At 45.9% G+C, this 8160-nt stretch overlaps 1 long non-coding RNA gene across 1 annotated transcript in view; it reads left to right on the forward strand.

The window, feature by feature from the left end:
• Positions 1-8160, forward strand: part of LOC128468381 (uncharacterized) — a 41680-nt gene that overhangs the window by 29794 nt on the left and 3726 nt on the right. The gene's annotated exons all lie outside the window — the stretch shown is intronic.

Consider the following 8160-nt stretch of genomic DNA (forward strand, 5'->3'; position numbering starts at 1 on the left):
TCTGATGGCAGGATTATGTAAATTGGTGTGGTTTTCTGTTATAACTAATTTGCATATGAACTGCATATTGCGTTTTACATATGGTGTGATGCATGCTGGTCGTAACCTATTGAAAGGCTCTTGGGGGCTGGTAGTGATTATTGAAGAAACAAAGTTAGTTCCTGTTTTACCTCAATATGAGTTCCGTCTTGTTATTGCGGTAAGCCTCGGTGCTGCCCTTGTCAGGGCGGTAAAGCACTGTATTGCTATACTTCTGTATACTACAGTGCTACCGAGGTTCCCGAAGAGCTATGTTTCCTGCTGTCTTCGACCCTATTCCTGCCTGACGGTTGAAGTTTTGTGTTCCCAGTGGCCACTGGGAGAAGGAAGCATCGTCTGGCTGTACCCAGTCAGGGTACAGGTCATTCCCGTCACAATCCCCACATTAATTCATACTTTCACTCATTCAGACAATTCACCCACATTAATTCATTCATTCTCTCACTCATTCACACAATTCATCCACACATTAATTCATTCATTTTCTCACTCTTTATTTATTTCAATATTCTTACTACCCCCTTCCTCACAAGCTACCCCCTCTCCTTTCCCTCTCACTATCTACTCTCCCCCTTCTCATTATCTACCATCTTCCTCTTTGTAGTTCACTTGCCTTATAGAGGTCCTGCGGTGGGAGCGTGAGGCCTCGTGGAGGAGAGTGAGGGGCACTGAGCAGTTGCTGAAAACATATTCATGAGTGACCGCTTGGCTCCCCTTGGCTTGGACGTTGTTTTTATTGGGACCCAGATGGAGGCTGCCTGGGACTTAAAGTCCCATTGCGGGACTGTCCCAGGCAAACCCGAAGACACATACTGATACACACACACACCCACACACCCACACACTAATATACCCACACACATACTAATATACCCAAGCACCAGACAGGCACACAAATGTACTCAGGCATATTAATGTACCCAGACACTTTACATACCCACACTAACATACACTAGGGTGACCACATTTTTTTCTGCCCCATTCAGGGACACACTATGAAGCAGATGAGATTACATTCACAGGTGTGTGTGTGTGTGTGTATATATGTGTATCTATATATATATATATATATATATATATATATACACACACAGTCACTTATACATAGATATCTATTATTATATAATATCTCACACACTGATTCACATATACTATAATATATTAATTATTAAGAAGCCTTGGAAACCATGTTGATTTCAGATTTAATAGTATACATACATTCATTACAGACATGAGTAGATATAGAATGTTAACCCCTCTAAACCCAGGCATGAGTAGATTCAGAGAATTGACTCCTCTATTACCAGACATTACACACGCAGTCACACAAACAAATACTGTGACAAACTAACAAACACAGTCAAACACACATACCTGGTGCTGGTTGCAGCTTACTCTGAGTTGGTGTGAAGGAGGGACTCCTATCAGGAGAGGCCTCTGAACTCTCAGGCAATCAGGAGAGTTGAGAAGTCTTTCCTGATTGGCTGAGACCTCCTTCACTCAGGCTCCTCATTCCGGGGTAATGCAAGACACTAAAATACCCACTCAGACACACTAGCTTACCCAGACACACACTAATGTACCCAAACACACATGTTAACACACTAACATACCCAGATGGACACACTAACTAACATACCTGTGACGGCCCAAGATTAATAAGCTATTGTTTGATTTCTGTATGTCTCAATATATGTGTGATTATTGCTGTGCTTTTTGTTTCCCTCATGTACTGCCCTGTCCATATTCCACATGCACTGCCCACGGACTTTAACCCTGTATAGCCTGGACACCATCAACCCCACCGGTGCACCCCTTTCATGGAGTTAGCCCACGGGGGTGAGGTAAGGACCAGGGGTGGTTTGGAGAGGGACCCTCCTACAGATCCCCAGTCGCTGGGACCGCCAGGAGCGCGGTGATCTTGCGGTCCGTCCTGGGGGAACTTTGAACTATTGCTGCTCGGGGTCCCTTTGGCTGATCGCATCGCTTTTTGGACAGAATATGCCCAGGACCCTGAGCTATCCATCGGTACCCCAAGATCGAGGCCACTCCTTTGGGATCACCCCGAGAACGGCGACTAAATATATACGAATATTGCAGGGGGTTGGTGGCCTAAGTGGGGCGCTGGAATGTCTGGGCTGAGCGGGAAGATGTGTGTGTGTGTGTGTGTGTTTCACCTCAATACGAGTCTCGTCTTGTTATTGAGGTAAGCCTCGGTGCTGCCCTTATCAGGGCGGTAGAGCGCTGTATTGCTATACTTCTGTATACTACAGTGCCGCCGAGGTTCCCGAAGAGCTGTGGCTGCTGCTATGATCACTTATTGTCCTTTTCAGGACATTAGCCACTCTGTGTAGCTCGGCTTCGCTAGCCACAGAGGCAGAACAGCTCTGTTGCATCGGCGTCCCCCCCTTCTATATGTAACGCTGGTCTTGTCTGGCGATGAAGGGGTTAATCGCTGGTAACCCATGGGGAGGAGGAAGCAACGTTTGGAGGGTGTACTCAGTCAGGGTACCTAATGACACATGTTCACACACTAATGTACTGTACCAAGGCACACTTTCACTAAAATACCCAGAACACATGCTAACATACCCAGACATTTTCACTCGTTAAAATACCCAGAGACACACACTAACATATCCAGATCTTCCTCGCTTTTGTGATTTTTCTGGGCCTAGGTAAGAGTGAAGCATCCTGGACTGGGACATATCACTGCCGAAGTAAGCGCATGCCCTATTCTACCATAGATATCACTGTCATCTATCCATTTTTTGAGCCTCACAGGGAAACCTCATCTATATTGTACGGACTTGATTCTGTATTGCCGAGGTAATGAGTTCAAATTTCCTGCGCCTTTACAATGTCAGAGGAGACAGGTCTGAGTATATCTAAAGATTTTTTTCACACTACTTTGTCGTTGAAATACCTTGTAGTGTTTTTGCCCCCTTTTGTGTAATGGTCCCAGTTGCTACCCTTCTGTATTAATGCCGCCAGCATAGATAAAATGCTGCCTGCAGTATGGGGGATGTATTTCTGACTAGTTTGTTCCTTCCATGAGTCTATACAGGGCAGAATTTTATCTGGGCTGGTCAGCAGAATGTAAAAGCTATATGTGTCCTGGAAAACATGGCCAATGCAGTCACCCTAATGCGCCCACACCCTTGTGTATTGCCCCACATTATATATTTATCCCACCTCCCAGCGGTATTGATTTATGTGATGCCCCCAGCCATCACCCAGATTTCACTCACAGGATCTGCTCAACACCAAGAATGGAAGCATAGGACTTCCCACCTTTGCCCCAAAACAACCTGCCTGTGGTATCTTCAAACAGCCTCCCAGTACAATGCTCCCCCCCACTTACACATCCATGCAATCACACACATATTCAAACAGTAAAGAGGTTATATACAAAAAGGACTATCAAGTACTTAGGAAAATTGTGTACTTGCAAATGTATTTGCATCAAGGTTTTGTTTTTCTTCTTAAGACACCCTGCACAATACATTATTTTATGTTATGTCACCCCCAAAAAGATAAAAATACATACTATGAACAGAGAGCAGAGTGTAGCACAGGTGCACAGATGTGCAAGATCAGGTGAGAAACATAGAATATGACGGTAGATTAGAACCATTCGACCAATCTAGTCTGTCCTGTTTTGCTGATGTAAAGACTTATGGATTTAAATTCCCTCACTGTATTAACTCTACCACATTGTTCTGTAAAATCAAAATTGCTTACATTGTATCTAAACCTGTGACTTTCTTGTTTTATATTGTGACCTATTGTTCTAACATTTTTTTTCTCCTTTAAAATACACTTCCTTGCTTTTGTTAGAAACATTTAAATACTTAAAGGAATTTATCACATCCATCTTTCGTCTCTCCTCTAAGCTATAAACATCGCTGATAGGTTTGTAGGATAAAAATTATTTTAGTAGCCCGGAGCTCTCTCCAACATGACAATGTACTTCTGAATATGAGGTATGCAGAACTGTACACAAGACTCTAGGTGAGATATGTAAAGTGGCACAACCATCTATCTCCTTCTGCTACTAATGCCTACCTATACAACCCAACATGCAACATACTTTTTCTGATGCTTTATTGCATTGCCTGCTAACTTTTATATCTTTAGAACCAGGCCCGGACTGGGACAAAAATATAGGCCCGGGCATTTCAGACTGAGCAGCCCATTTTTATGAAAAAAACATATGTACATACACATGCATAATACTTGGTCATTCAACACGGGAAGCCTGAAGCCACCATTTAGTGCGACTAATCCTTGAAATAAATATTATAGTGTAAATAACACAATACCTTATCTATTACTCTAAATGATTTCAGGGCCTTGAATGTTTTGTCCCCTGAAGTCACTGCAAGTTCAGGAAGGCATTTTTCTCTGTATAAGTAAAAATGAAATAGTTCCTACTGTAAATTAAGGAAACAGATAACCAAACACACACCAGGACAGGCTTTTCCACACCGACACCCAGACACACACCCCAGGACAGGCTCTGCCACACCGACACCCAGACACACACACCAGGTCAGTTAAAAAAGAAAAAATGGTTCAGCACTCAGCTCCCTGGAAGCTGGGTGCTAGCAGGAAAAAAGGGACAACATAAACCCTCTTGAAGTATACGAACACATAAAAGAATCCCAGCACTACAATCAGCTTCCAATCCTTAGGTTACTTTATTCAGAGAAAGCTAAACAAAAAAAAGCAACATTTTGGCCAAACAGGGCCTTTTGAGCTTGACGAAGGCCCTGTTTGGCCGAAACGTTGCTTTTTTGCTTTCTCTGAATAAAGTAACTAAGGATTGGAAGCTGATTGTAGTGCTGGGATTCTTTTCTGTGTTCGTACACACACCAGGACAGGCTCTGCCACACCGACACCCAAACACACACACACCAGGACAGGCTCTGCCACACCGACACCCAAACACACACACACCAGGACAGGCTCTGCCACACCGACACCCAAACACACACACCAGGACAGGCTCTGCCACACCGACACCCAAACACACACACACACACACACTAGGACAGGCTCTGTCACACCAACACCCATACACACACACACACACACCCACACACCAGGACAGGCTCTGTCACACCAACACCCATACACACACACACACCAGGACAGGCTCTGTCACACCAACACCCATAAACACACACCCGGACAGGCTCTGCCACACCGACACCCAAACACACACACACACACCAGGACAGGCTCTGTCACACCAACACCCACACACACTAGGACAGGCTCTGTCACACCAACACCCATATACACACACACCAGGACAGGCTCTGTCACACCAACACCCAAACACACACACACCAGGACAGGCTCTGCCACACCGACACCCAAACACACACACCAGGACAGGCTCTGCCACACCGACACCCAAACACACACACACACACTAGGACAGGCTCTGTCACACCAACACCCATACACACACACACACACACACCAGGACAGGCTCTGTCACACCAACACCCATACACACACACACACACCAGGACAGGCTCTGTCACACCAACACCCATAAACACACACCCGGACAGGCTCTGCCACACCGACACCCAAACACACACACACACACCAGGACAGGCTCTGTCACACCAACACCCACACACACTAGGACAGGCTCTGTCACACCAACACCCATACACACATACACCAGGACAGGCTCTGTCACACCAACACCCAAACACACACACACCAGGACAGGCTCTGCCACACCGACACCCACACACACACCAGGACAGGCTCTGCCACACCGACACCCAAACACACACACCAGGACAGGCTCTGTCACACAGACACCCAAACACACACCAGGACAGGCTCTGTCACACCGACATCCAAACACACACACACACTAGGACAGGCTCTGCTACATTGACACCCACACCAGGACAGGCTCTGCCACACTGATACCCACACCAGGACAGGCTCTGCCACACTGACACCCACACCAGGACAGGCTCTGCCACACCGACACACACACACACACCAGGGCAAGCTCTGTCACACCGACACACACACACACCAGGACAGGCCCTGCCCCACCGACACCCACACCAGGACAGGCCCTGCCCCACCGACACCCAAACACACACACACACACACACACACACAACAGGACAGGCTCTGCCACACTGACACCCAAACACAAACACCAGGACAGGCTCTGCCACACTGACACCCGCATCTGGAGGGTTTCCACGGACGGTTTCACTTTGGTATTGATTTATGTGATGGTCGCTGCCCCCAAAACAGCCTGCCTGTGGCATCTTTGCACAATATACTTAAGGCAGTAGTTTCCAACCTTTAGACACACCAACAATGCAGAATTTACTAATTATTACAATCTATTGAAATTGTGAGATTCATAATACCTGGACCATTGGTGTCCTTTAAGAACCGAGTTTAAAAACTGCCCTAAGGAATACATATACATATACACATGCCACTAGACATATACTCATACATAAATACATAATGTATAGTCCCAGAATTAGAATGCATTTATTCACTCACTCCTTCACAGAAACTCATTAATTAAGTCAATCTCACATACTCCTTCATACAGCCTCCCTCAGCACCTTACTTGAACTGATGATGTATGCGCGGCTCGCAGATCTACTGCACAGGGGAAGCAGACGCGCAGCAGGGTCATGTGACGTACGTTACGTGACTTCGTTGGATTCCTGCGTCCCCCTGGCGGTAGAAGAGACGCTGCTTGCGCGCGTCTGCCAGGTAAGTGGCGGGCCCGGTCGCAGTTGCTGCGGGCTTAAGGGGCGGATGCCCCTTTTGCCCTGCGTTAAGGACGGCCGCATATTTAAGGTAGGGGCCTGGAGCTGCAGCTCCATCAGCCCGTGCGTCAATCCGGCCCTGCCGCCGCCCGGCCCACCGGGCAAATGCTCGGTGCGCCCGATGGCCAGTCCGGGTCTGTTTAGAACTAATTAGCCCCAATCCCTCTCTTCTATTATCACTGACAGAACAATGCCCTCAATGCTATAAACTGCAGCTGCCACATTCTCAACCATTCTTCTAAATTACTTAAATCACTTGCAGTTTAAATTGTTCCACTGAGAATGTCTACCCTGTTGCAGACCTTTATATCATCTACAAAAACAAAAGATAACTTTTGTGACAGAGTGACCTGTAACCTGACTGGTACTCCCACAAAACTGTGCTTCCTTCTGAGGAGACACCAGCGGTTAACCCCTTCAGTGCCAGACAGAACCTGCATTGTAGAGAAGAAACCCCTTCTATGCAACACTGGTCCTCTCTGGCACCAAAGTGGTTAACCGCTAGTGTCTCTGCAGAAGGAAGCACAGTTTCAATCTTCTTTTTTTTTTTCTTCGGTCATGAACTTTAACATGCTAACTGAAGTCTGTAGAATCTGAGATGTTTTTCTGCAGTTTCTGTGCCTGACCTTGAGGTGAATTTGCTGGGACAGCCGCTCCTGGGAAGATTGGCAATCGTCTTGAATATTTTCCACTTTTTAATAGTCTCACTGTAGAACAATGGACTTTAAGATGTTTGAAAATGGCCTTATGACCCTTGCCAGATTGATGGGCAACAATTGCTTCTCTAAGATCATTGCTGATGCCTTTCCTCCTTGGCATTATGTTAACATACACTACAGAAGGACCAACGCCAGTGCAGTAAGAGCTTAGCTAGTTAGTAGTATATCTTACCTGGAAATGCTGCCTGGTTTTCCACATACATGACCCTAGACAAGCCTGGAGATAAGGTGTGCCTTAGTGCACACGATCCTTGCTGAGTTGGCAAGTGCGTCCCCCATTCTATATACTTACTTGTCTGGACATTGTCTGTCTTTTTTTTTTTTTTAACCCCCTCCCCCAAAGAAAATGTACATGGAGTTCCCAAGAAGCTTAGCACTGATATAGTTGTGGCAAGTAGTTCAATTAAATAACCCGAATGTGGTTATATTAATTTTCAGACATAACCCCCCCCCCAAAAAAAAACTATATTAGTCAACCATATCAGGGACACAAAAATACTGATTTAAACCCAGTAAAATGTTTTTAAATGTAACTTTTTCAATTTGTAAGTTTCACAAAT

This window comes from Spea bombifrons, chromosome 11 (genome assembly GCF_027358695.1).
Source record: "Spea bombifrons isolate aSpeBom1 chromosome 11, aSpeBom1.2.pri, whole genome shotgun sequence".
NCBI lineage: Eukaryota > Metazoa > Chordata > Amphibia > Anura > Pelobatidae > Spea > Spea bombifrons.